This window comes from Monomorium pharaonis, chromosome 4 (genome assembly GCF_013373865.1).
Source record: "Monomorium pharaonis isolate MP-MQ-018 chromosome 4, ASM1337386v2, whole genome shotgun sequence".
In the NCBI taxonomy this organism is placed as follows: Eukaryota; Metazoa; Arthropoda; class Insecta; order Hymenoptera; family Formicidae; genus Monomorium; species Monomorium pharaonis.
Window position 1 is genome coordinate 28,478,211 of NC_050470.1, and position 13,415 is coordinate 28,491,625.

At 39.0% G+C, this 13,415-nt stretch overlaps 1 protein-coding gene across 1 annotated transcript in view; it reads right to left on the reverse strand.

Moving 5' to 3' along the window:
* The window catches only part of LOC105827862 (cytochrome P450 306a1), a 28,535-nt gene extending 22,649 nt beyond the window's left edge, over nt 1–5,886 (reverse strand). The window contains exon 1 of the mRNA XM_028189117.2: nt 5,628–5,886. The gene's annotated coding sequence lies outside the window, so the exon portion shown is untranslated. The remainder of the gene's footprint in view (nt 1–5,627) is intronic.
* Between the last annotated feature and the right edge of the window lie 7,529 nt (nt 5,887–13,415).

Genomic DNA, 13,415 nt, shown 5'->3' on the forward strand with positions numbered 1-13,415 from the left:
ACCTCCGCTCACGTGAGAACTATTGCTCTCCTTCGCGATTCACGTGCAAGTCTGTAAGTCGATCGCGCCTCTGCGGACCGAATTCAATTTATTTGGTACGTGTCCAAACGCTCGAATTAAAGCGAGAGCAATGTAATAAAGAAAGAAGAGGAAGAGCTCAATTTCCTATCGACCTACTGGCCGCTTGAAGAAGTCTGGGCAGAGGTGCCTCACGCTCCTCAATTTATTGGAAAGACAAGGTAGTAAGAAACGGTTGAATTCTTTAGAAACTATTAGAAACTACTACCTAATGCTAGATTTGTTCATAAAATCTCCAAAATATTTGCACTTGAAAAGAAAAATATATATATTAGAAGAGAGAGAAGATAATAAAGATTCTGTGTAAAAAGTGCAAGCAACATAAATAGACCTAATATTTTATTTGTCGTGTAACACATTAAGTTCGTGTTATTTAAAATTCCCAAAAACGTTTGCACTTAAAACGATATAAATATTATACATATTCGAGCGTTGAAGAGAAAGAGAGAAAGCGAAGATGCTGAGTACAAATAGTGTAAGCAAAGCAAACATTTATTCTTCAAACGTGTCGAATGACTACAGAGTACAGAATTTTTTGACAAATTTGAAGACTTGTCGCTAATCAAAAAGAAAAAAATGTAGAATGATATAAAAATTGCCTTGTCAAATTGTTCTGAAGAAAAGATGATGAATCGTGAAGCGATCAATCGATACACGCAAACCGCCCTCGGCGCGTGCAAGCAAGATCCGCTCGCGCGCCTGCGAAGATAAATCATGCGTACGTACGTACGATGAAGGTGCGCTATGCGAGGAGGCTACTTACGTTCGCGTAGCCATCATAAATGCCGGACGCGATAGTACATGACTCGGGTGCGCCACTTTCCCTCCGCCGTAAAACGAACTGGATTGTGCGAAGGAGAAAGAGGAGGTTGCGGGAGAAGATGACGAAGAAGAGGAGAAGGCCGAAACGTGATCGATCGTGCACGTTGCACGGTAAACGAAACGCGCACCCGGGGCTCACCTACGATCGCACGCACTCGGAAACTTGAGGCACGTTGATGATAATTGCACGAACGCGCCGTGTAATTATCAACGATCGGACCGCCTACGATAGCCGGCCTCTCGCGGCCAGTGCTGCCAAGTCAGTAGAATTTTCACTAGAACTAGTAGAATTTGATTTTAATATGATAGGTAAAAATTGCATTTGGTGGCTAGTGGGTGGTTTTTCTAGAAGATTTTTTACTAGAATTATGGAAAAGCACATTCGTTTGGTTAACTCCTGCACACAAAACGTGGAGTTGCTCGCCGCGTGCGACAAGAAGCGAAGCGATAGCCAATAAACAGCTCGTAAGGAAAAACGATATATTGATTGGCCATCCCGTCGCTTTTTGCCGATTCCATAATTTCCGCGTTTCTGTGTGTCATGTGTACAGTAGCTATTAAGCTATAGTCTTACTGCTTTACTCATAGGTATAAGTTATCAAGTAAGAAGAAAGAATATAAGACCTGAGAATATATCATTGTATAACTACTTTGTAATATAAAGTATAATTTTACTTACAATAAAAAAATTACCTATACGCCAAAATTCAAAAATACAAACCCTGATAGAATCTAGTAGAATGAGACTAACTATCTAACGGAATACATTGAGCAAGAGTTGGCAACATTGCCGTTAAGCTTCCTCAAAGGCACGCATTTACCGACAATGGTTCAATCATCCAATCGCGTGACCGCGCATCCTTACTTCTGCCCGATAACACGCGACTGCCAAAACACCGTATTAACTCGCCGAGAATTAATGATTTAATTTTCGGATCGTCAGAGAGATACGCATCACACTGGGAAGAAAGGTAGAATTTTATGTCTGGCCAATCTGCAATTTCTTTTGGAGACCAATTTCTAAATAAAAAATTGGGAAAGTATCTTTCTATGCTTTTGTCGAATATAAATTTAACGCCTCGAAAAGAGAAATGTTTGAAGCTCAAAAGAAAAAAAAGATTACCAGCTCGTTTTCCGTTTTAGAAATTAATTCGCGAGTTGTCTCGGAGAACACACCTCAGCCCCTTCCAAAGAGGCTCTAGATCTGGCGATTGATAACTCTGCCGGCGTGATAGCGCGATCACGGAGAGAAAGGGAGGAAGAGAGACCGAAGGGCAGACGTCGACTCTTTAGCTGCTCAGGCCTCGGTGAATAAAGCGAACGGCCGCTGACGAGAGATCGGTAGCCTCTGTAACAGACCCCCGCGTGACTCCCTTCTCTTTCTTCCGCGAGATCCCTTTGCACCGCGGAACAAGGTACAAATGCACCCGAAGCTATATCTGACTGGACGTGCAACGACCGACAAAGGTCACTCGCGACGTTAAATCTGCATATCGTTTCTCGCGCCTCTCCGCCCCTCCGCGCGCGTTTCGTTCATTCTCCCTCGGCTCGGCGCGCTGAATCGGCGAGGATCGCCGCTAAGATCCCGCGGTCGCACAACGTGCACCATGCAGGTACAGATAGACGAAGTGGACGCGATCGATTTGATATCGAAACGCGGGAGATTCCTGCGAGGCGCCAGGAAGACGGTTTCACGATTGACGATTTTCGTGCTCGTACCTATCGTACGATCGAGCGAAAGTAACTCGAGTATTTTCAACCGCCGTGTAAAAAACCGGTTTGACTTTTGGCATACACTGAAACGCCAATTTAAATTAATCTGTGAATGTGAAAAACTTGTAAAATCAGCTTCGTTAAATTTGCAACGATATAATTGTAATTCTCTTGCGTCCTGTACTTGATTGCTCCGTTCTCCCTGTCGTTTTTTCTTTCCTTTCTCTTACAGAATTATTTTGTCGTTAGAGTACACACTTTTCTAGTCGCGGCAGCATGGAAATTTTCGAAGGATGAATAATCTATTTATAAATATTTTCTTTTCTCAACGCTTTTGAATGCTCGGAAACAGAGGATAAGCTCGGCGCAGAAAAGAGGAAGAATGTGAGAGTTCGTCGTCTCTAATGCGGCTGATAACCTCGCCTAAACCCGGTCATCGCACCAGGTAGAGACAGAGGAGAGGGATGACGAATAAAAGAAAGAGAATGTGGCGCAGAGAGCGAAATAGAGGTGGGTACAGGGAGGAGGCAACCGATCGTTTCGAAATTCCAACGTCGGCCGTCGCACCGCACCGATCACGGCAGATAAATTGTAGAGCTCAATAGAATTAATCGCGGTGATCGATGTGCTCCAGATAATGGCTGCCCGTGTTAAGAGATCGTTAAACCGCGCCGCCGCCGAGTCGTCGAACCGCTTTGAGTAATCGATGGTTTTATCCTCGGACGCATCCAGTCTGGTTTTCGCGAATCCGAGAAGCATAAGAGATGCCGTCTATTATAAGCTTACATTCATTCTTCCATCTTACGTATATCGTACTAGTTGGAAATGCATCTGTGTGCGTAAGTACTTGAGATTGATTATAACGATTACGACTTTAACGAATCCCCCGCAAGTTTAGAACAGAGTTGCGTATTCGGAGTATTTCGATATTCTTGGAGAACGTTGTTTATTCTTAATGTATTAAAGCGAAAGACGCGGAAATCTCAATGCATCTTGTTACACTTTCTTCGAAAAACGAAAGCATTCAGAACCGCGTTTTTTTTCATTGAAAAAGACATCAGGTAAGTAAATTTTGCACGCTTTTACAAAACACGTGATCAGGTAACACAGATGCACCTTTTGAGGAGACCGTCTATCCTTCTTTGAAAACTGTAGACCGTTATTTAAAATATTCTACCTGCTTTTAATTTCTACCGGCCCATCGACTACCCTGAAGTGCTGGCGTAAAACTATCGTACTAGCACCTACCGTACGTAACCGTAAGAAAACGTAAGTTGGATTCTCTCTGTGAGACGGCGACGGCGGCGACGGCAGACATCGGGCAGCCATCTAGATACCGTCTACAGCGTACATTGAACGCAGGGGGAATGCACTGAATGCAGAATGCATAAGCGGGTGTACCAACCCCGGTGTTCTCTCGGGGGGCCCCAGGGCTGCAATCGCCACGATGATCGATTATACGTGATCGAAAATGTCCTCGGCGCGTCTGCCTCCGCAAGGGAGTCGTTCGCAGATCTCGCGTCACGATTCACAGATCCAAGTGCGAAAGAGAGTCTCCCGTCAAAGTGTCAAAGAGACGGAGGAAATTTAAATGGGCAGACGATCACATAATACGGATCGGGAGAAGAGTTGTCTCGGAACGGCGCGGAGAGAGCATTCGCTAAATCCGTGCCTGTGAGACAGTACAAGCACCCAGGGTATGAAATATTTTTCTGTCGACTTAAGGACGACTACTCTGGGTTCGATGAAACGGATTTTTCCGCTGTCCATGCGTGCGAGGCAATGGGCGGTAAGCAAAGATGGGTGCCGATAGGCACTATGGTGATAAGTTTTTGTCCAGTTTGTGCCGGCTTTACTCGAGAGAGACTAACGAACTCTGAGAGCTCTCAAAGGTGCGGTGTGACTCTCCCAACGTGCGATTCTTCTCGTTGTTCTCCTTTCTCCTTTTCATCCCCCTCTTTTCTTTTTGACGGCCTCGTAATCGAATGCATTCCATGCTTGCTCTCTCATTTGTTTTCTTATGTGCCCGATATGTATTATATGTACCAAATGACTAATTTTAAGATCTCAGTAGATCTTAAAATTTAGTGATACTTCTCATCAAATCTTCCTTTTAAGCAAATCCGTTGTTAATGTCAGTAATTTAAAAAAAGAATGCTTCTCACTACTATATTATATATCTATAGGTATACCTCTGATATTATATAAGAATTAAAGGTCTGGTATTATATACAAAATTATTTAAGTCTCTTTAACTCTATGAGAAATTGTCGAATTTGGATCTGTGAATGTGACGAGATCTATGCCTTTGCGAATATATGCGATATAATAATGGAACTTAGAATTTTGGAGTGCAATGGTGTTATAATTTCTAAATGTGCTAAAACCATTATCAAAATTCTACGAAAAAAGTATTTATTTGCTTTTTTCTTGAGAGAAAAAGAATAAAAAAGATCTAATGTAATATATATCCTTTTAAAAAAAATTCGCGTTCTAAGATAGCCAATAGTTTAATTCAAAGGGTCTTTGCCGGAGTCTATGATTAAGATTATAATACACTCGAACCAAAATATTTTATGTCAATAAACCTTTGATCAAAATCAATCACGAAATTATAAGATCGAATTATGTCAGAAAATTTAATTCTATAATTATATCACTTTAGTTAATCAGTTAATTTTTTAACTATTATAATTTTATATAATATTAACAAAGAATTAGATTAGTAACGTATTTTTCAAACATGTAGACAGAATATAATTTTCGTTGATTGATTTTTTGTTGTTAACTGTATTTTTACAAAATGTATGCCAAATTAATAAAATATGAGAAAAGCAACAGCAACGTTTGTCCTTGATACGTGCACTAATCGTAATGCAAAGTTTTTGTGAGAAATGAAGAAAGTATCATTATACAGACGCAAGAAAGTTTAATTACCTTGCTATTGTCTTTCTTTTTGAAACTACGGAGGTATCTATTTACAATGTTAAAAAAAGTTCTGCATTATTTCTTACTTTGAGGTGCTTGAGCTGCAGGTCCCGGTCAGAGGGTCCCGGGGGACTGGATAAGGATCTACCTGTTCCTCTAAATACAGTAGGTATGGACTACGGGGCAACGATCCGGGCAATGACACGAATCCAGTATCAAGGTTATAGGTCCTTTTCCTTTGCAAGGAATCGCCGTTTCTCTTCACTTGAGGCGTGCACCACACCATCACATCTGCGCTCTACAGCAACCCTCTTCGAAATTGTACCGTCGCCTTTAGTCGTTTGATCCTTTAAGTTAAAAGAAAGTTTTATCTTTGTTAATACTTTAGATTTAAAAAACACTAATTAGCATAATATGTGCTTATCACAAGAAATATTGCATATTTTACTATGCGACAATAAAAATTTTGTGCCAAACACTTTCCAGTTTCGGTCAATTCAATTGATTGTTACAAGTCCAAATAGCTGTTGTAATTGTTGTAATTACAGTTTTAATCTTACGATTAGTTCCATAATCTTACTATTATTATATAATTATTATCGTCAAAAAGAAAATCTAATAAGTTTTTAAAATCGGAGTAGTTTTTTAATAAAATTTGCCATTTTAGTCGACTATATCAATTAGTATTATTTTTTCCTCTTTTTAGTATACAATAATTTTTTTTTTATCAAACAATAATTTTCCAAAAAAACTTAACATAAACATATATGGATATATTTCGTATTTAATTATATATATTTATATACATTTCAGTATAAAAAATTTTTTGGCGGGAAATGCATTCTTCTGCTATTGAATGGCCGACTGCCCCACAGGTAGAGGATGGTATAAATACGAGACTGCATTACGGTCCTTCTTGGAAATGGAGGACAATAAAATACCTTTCGCCAGATATATCCGAGTTGTAAGAATGGGCGAAGATCATGTCCCAGACAGAGGAAGAACATCGACATCGCCAAGGTTCAAGGGCCCCTTCGCGCCATCTCTCTATAGTGTCTTTTTGGAACAAAGATCTTATGTCCTTGCAAAGTGGAGGAGATGGTGGTGACACAGCCAGAGGGCAACGAATCCAGTTGTCTGCACGCGTACTTCAAGAACCAATTTAAATACTGCAAAGTAATAAAATAAAGATGTAATATCTATTAGCTTGAAATAAAAAAATCATTTATTTATCGCAATTGCCCAATAAATCATCTTATTGTAATTGTAAATAGGTAATAAATAATTAGCGCCGATATTCATAGTCTTATTTCAAGAATCTTATTTCAAGACCATCTCAAGTAATGTCTTAAGATGCTAATACGGCTTTGTGATTGGTTAATGAGTATCTTAAGATAGTACTTAAATATAAAACTCGACTATCGTTCTAAATTAATTAATTTTTTATTAAATGATACATGTATCACATCTCGAAATACGACCAAAAACTGAAAAATTTCATATTGTTCTATTACTATATTTAAGTAATTTTGCAAAATTTGAACATAATTCTTTTATTGATTTAAAATTTATTTAATTCTTTATTTACTTTTATGTAAATGTGTGCTTATTTTGTTTCTTTCTTATGTAAATTTCTTTGCAAATTTGATGAGAAAGAAGAATTACAAATTAAAATAATTTTTTTACGTATATTAATAAAACTCTAATAAATATTTATGCAAACATTTATTTGAATTCACGTACTTGTTTAAAAGTTATTTACCTAAAACTGCAGCAAAATAGAGTTATTAACCAAATTAATATAAAATTTGATATATAAAAATACAAATCGAAAAATAATTTTGTTGAATCATAAAATAATTATGTAAGATTATCAAGCTAATTCTACTAGAATATTAAAACATTTTACTTATTATGCTTGAATAATTAGTTCTTTATAATTACGTTAAAAAATTATTTTTATTAACACACACACACAGCTAAATTTTTAGATACTTTAGCAAAATTATTTGCTAGTTAACAGATAGTGCAAATTATATTAACAAATACATTAATGTCAATAAAAAATTACGATACACAATTACAATTATTGTAGAATTCAATTCATAAACACATAAAATTATAAATTTATATATAAAATTGCGGTAAGTGACAATTCTTAAAAAAATCCTCAAAATTAGATAGTCTACTTGCTATCATCGAAATAATTTGAGAATTTCTAATCGGGCGAAACTGCGAAATGCCAATCTCTTCGGCGACAAATGGGCGTAGGAGCTAACGAAGGTATGAAAAAGACGAGAAAAAGGAGAAGAAGATGAGGAGGAGGAGGATCAAGCGTAACCGGTCCAAGGAGAGCTGCGTTCTGATAACCCAGTTTCATGTGCTATCGGTCAGATCGGCCTCCCCCGCCTTTGTAGAAGCGGAACGATCCTAGCTCTACCACCTCCGTAGCGCGACCGGCTCGGTCATTCAGCGGATAGTCAGTGGCTAGTTGCGATTAGCGGATTAGCTCGGACTTGGCGCTCGCTCTTATCGTTCATCTTGCGCAGCCATTAGCTCCATTCAGGAGAATATCCGCGACTCACCCTACCGATGAATTAGACGCGGATCTGCAGCTTTATCTTCTTCGTAGTCTCTCTCCGGCTAGAAAGCACGACGCCGCGTTCCGAGTTGACGCGATTTTCACATAATCTCCGCACGCAAACGCGATTTATGGGCAGATCGTATTTTCAGATACTTTCACAGAGAGGTAAACTTGGAGATTTACCTACTTATACCAATTATTTTATTATATACGTGCTTATTTACTCTTACGCATTTATACTACTATATTGCTCCTTTTCCCTGTCAGGAATAATGTAAGTCATGTTATGTCATAGAATCCGTTAAATCTGGAAACATTAATTATACAGAACTTTAATTATTTCTAAAGATATATATATTTAATGTTTTAAAGCGTAAGATATTCGAGACTGATTTCAGATGGAGATCTTCAACATCAATAAAATTTAATATCATTTCTTTACAAACACTACATATTTTTCAAACTGCTATTCACAGTCATGATTATATATTATCGTCGAAAGCGCTGCTATGCAGTTACTTGCACGCAAACGAAGCGAATAAAATCGAACGCAACAGAGTAGGTACGTCATACATTCCGGTAGGTTGTCATAAAGATAACCAGAATTGTGTGCGAATTCGCTGGGAGTTTCTCGATACCTGTACGGCATCGATAATTTAGTTGCCTGATTCCAGCCTGCGTGGGATAGGTTTTGTTTATGTTATGCGTCGTTCTCTCGTAACGAGGCGACCTGCAGTACGATTCGCACGGCGTAATTGGCATCGACGTACTCGTGACGAAACGCGCGGTGCAGCATACACACACGGGGAAGCGTAAAAACAAATTAGCAAGCTGCCGTCCATGTAGATGACTGTAACGCGAGTGCGTGATTTGAAAGTGCGATAGGCTGCCCCGCGCCCGTCCCCTCGCCCATCCTTTCGTCTCTCCCCGTATGACAGCCAGGAAATTGGGTCGTCGAAAACCATCGATCTTCGCGATGTGTGTACACGTAGCCGGCGACCAGCTGATCGACGCTCCCCTCCCGGGTTCAACGGCCTCCTGTTCGCCAACTAGATATTTGTGCCTACTTAAAGTGTTTGCACGACCGGTGGACACCTCGCTGCAAAATAAACGCGGCGTCTCCGCCGCGCCGTTGCACTTATGCAAGTGCGTCTTTGCACATCGCTCCATCGCGATGTTACGTTTCAACGTGGCTCGCGTCGATGACTCCTCGTGGACAAACGTCCCCTTAATTTGAGTGCGCAAATATTTTACCGCCGACGACGTTTCACGTCCCCGCCCTCTCGCGAGATCCCGATATCGAATCGTTGTTTTTGCAAGGAGATCGTACAGAGATCTGCCCGGCGGTACAACACACGACTGTTTACGGACTTTCTCAAAACTACCACATCGAACATTACTTGGCCAATGATATGGATAAGCAGAAAATTGTTCCTTACGATTAGCACCTGTTATTTGAAGTTCTAAGAGCAATTTTGGAAATAAATAAAAAAACATATATATTTAATAATGTAAAATCTAAATACAGATATCTCGTTTTTCCAAGACTTTGATCATAAATCGAATTGATCATAAGTCGAACAGCATTATGAAATGCACCAAACTGCAACTATTGTATACACACAGTAGAAAAACAGTTTAATATATCCGAATGTTACTTTAACGTAATGTAATTGTGTTATTTCAATATTTTATAAAAAATATAATTTACACGTAACTTATAGGTAAATGAATAAATATTAAATATATACAAAAAAGAATTAGCAGTTTTGAAACGTAAAGTCTACGATAAATGAATAAAATGTAGATTAGAAATTTATGTTGATCTCTCGTGATACTTCTTAACAAAAATCGTTGCGAGGTTGTCTAAGAGTTCCATAGTTTCCGTCAGGAGGTTTTCGCTAATTTCTCACACGTGCATGAATAACGAACGAAATGGATCAGATTGACTTCTTCGACGGGTGTCAATTACAAATCTGCTCGTACGCGTCGGGGATTTCACACGAGTTATGTGCGCCGGCTTTTTATCTCTTTCCTTCGAGAGTCAGTTCGCACGAGAATTCGCAGATTCGGCACTCGCGCGAACGTGGTCGTGCGGCCGACGACCGCGACTTTCTCCTCTTATGCTAATTTCGTTAATATGCTATTTTCACGATTCTTGTACCCCGGCCCACGTCATTGTGCCGGTGTTCGGCATGCGAGAGAGAAGAAAAATATTCCCCAAAGCTATGATAATTGATGGCAGCCCAGTGACGTTATTACGTAAAATTACATCGGTCGCCGTACCGCCGCGACGAGCTTACTTAATAAAATTGGAAAACTCATTTCCAACTTACTTTAATCACGCGTAAGAAATGGAAATGGCCGAAAGTTATTACTCGTTATTGTCTGGGTGTATTATCTGCCTATCAAGTCGAACGTACTGTACGGTTTTAAAAGCGGCGGTTATTTTTTTTCTGGAGATGACATGTTGCGATAACAATATTCCGTCTTGCTTCAAGAAATGCATAATTACATAAGTAACGTAAGTATCATATTTTATCGATGCAGAAGAACATCACACAGATGCGTGAGCGTGATATACTAATCGAATAGTCGTTTATGAAACGGGTTTAATCATCAACAAATTCAGCCGTTTCTGTAAGTCAGGTCAGGAGAAATTAGCTTCCTCGTTAAATATGCAATCTGACGATTCTTTGACATTTATATCCTGTTTTTTTATCTTACTCACGATTTTAAGTATTTTAGAAATATTTATTGCATTCGAGTAAGAGATATACTGACCAGCTGTATTTAAACATTACATTTTTAACATGTATTCAGAAAGGTTCTATGCTTTTTGAATAGATTTATGCATGAAATAATGATAAAATACTGACAATAGTAGTGCATCTTAAATATACATACAAAGAGAAAAAAATTTGCATAATTTGCAGAAGATCTATAGGTGTAACTATCAATATAAAATCTAGCTATAAAAATAAAAAATTTAATTACTCTAATCAGAATTTTGATTGGTAATATCAAAATACACTTTATATGTATTCTTTGTATAACAAACTATTTTTCTAAATGTATCAGAAAGAAAAATTAAAAGACTTTATGATCACTCTAATATTGGTGATATCGCAGTAATAAAAAAATTAATTACATATATAAACAAAAGATTTTACGGGATTTCAGATTTTCGTCTACAATTTATTCCCTGGGCTTCTGAAACGAGAGAACGCAACGTAAAAGTTTCGACCGCAGAGTCGTGTCTTATCAGTGAGACACGATCTTACTAAAGCGTCTATCTACGTGGAGCTCTTGCCTATCGGATAGGGTGAGCGTGATAGCCCTTCTTGCAGCATGGAATGTGCAGGCTGGTTTATTTTTTTCGTATGAGGTTTGCCCCTTGGACAAAACAATCGTCGTCGGGTTACATGTTGTTTTCCAGTACGTTGACATCAACAGGTTGCGACAATCAAACAAAGAAGTTTTTAACAAATTAATAACAAATATTATAATGTTACTTGTTATAATACTGTGATTTGAAATGACCATCGTATGAGAGTTGCGTGTCGGCTTTTTGTGCCAGAGATTCAGATTCAAATATCTTTCAAGTACCTTTGCTAAGACCGTCACTGTGGAACATGCATAGGCATGCATCAAAATCACCATGATCTTCAATCAAAAAGGACTAGCGAGAAAGAAAGATAATAACAGATTTTGCATTGTTTATACATCTTTTCTTTCAATTTTCATTATTTGATGCAAAATACAAATGGCAGACTTTTAATTCTAGGCCATAATCTGTCGAATTTTCAAGAATATTGCAACAGAGGTCCAGTCGCAGAATTAAAAAAACCGCGTACGGATTTGAAAACAGTTTTAAGGATAATTAATCTTGAAAAAAATTAACGAAATGCTCATAAACCTAATTGATTAATAGCTGTATGGTTCTAGCTGTCTTATGATAAGATGGATCGTGACGATATCGATTACGATCGCGGCGCCGAGAGGAATCGCAGAAAGAAGTCCTCCCGACTTATTCCGAAGAAAAAAAAATGGATCGGACCTCGATCGATCGGTTTCTCCGAGTGGTTCGGCCAGTGCCGTAGCAAGTGACATCCGCGGTGCCGATGCGAGAGTCGAGTTCGTTGCCCCGTGAAAGAAGACGGGCGCACCGGCCCCGTCTGCGTTTCTGGGTTTCTGCTCGCTTGCGAGTGCCAGCATCGCGCCTCCTACACGCGTTTCGTAAGATGCACGCGAGGACTCTCGTCTGGTACCATATCGTACCGAAAGCACGAAACCTCGTAAAAGTGCGGCGCGAATGGGCGCGAACAGGACCAGCGAAAATTAGGTTCGGCGACGACGCGACGGCTCGGCAGGGGATTATGAAACCGACTGTGATTGATTAAACACGAAAATGCAGTATAACGTTCGGGTGGATCGTTCCTGCGTTGAGACACACACGTTCGGGTCAACCGCTAAAGTCTAATTTATACAACAAAATATTAAATAAACATATGTATTCGCGCACACAGTACAACAATGAAAAATATAATTTCTGTAATTTTTAGACGTGCTGATTATTAGGATATCGATTATTAATATTATTTTAATACTCACAATCGATATGTTTTAATTATAATTAATATATTATACAGAAAAGAAAATAAGAGAAAGAGAAATTAATAATTACTTAGATTAATAATGATGACAAATACTAGCGATAATTATTAGTCACTTGTGCGAAAAAATTTACAAGGATTCAAAAGAGATAAAACATCCGAATCTGTTATCTCTCGAGTAGAGCTGAGGATCTTTGCAGAGAACCTTATTTTTGCAAGACCGATGAGTAAACCGATTATGGAAAATTGTTAGCTTTTCTAGTGACTATTTTGCACCTTATTCGCACTTAAAATATGCAAAATGTGCACTAACAAAGTTATAAATAGTGTGAAACCAACTGCACCTACGGTGACGAGTCAATACGTCGCGGGATGAGAATACGTGATCGTTGCACGCGTGTGTAAAGTTACCTGTAATATGCGACGTCGTAAGTAAGATCGCAAATAGAAGCCGATAGCGTGATAGCGACCAGAAATGGATAAAAAAAAAGAAGAATTTACATCGCACCGGTGCATCACTCATCGCATCTACCCACCGATCGCGCTCAAGGAATAATCGGGACGATTGTCGCGGCTCGTAAGAATCGTGCACTTTCCTCACGGCGTAAATAAAAACGGTCGAGTTTCTATGTCAACGCCTTCCCTCGAGGTCGTCCGAGGTGCACGGGTGATTT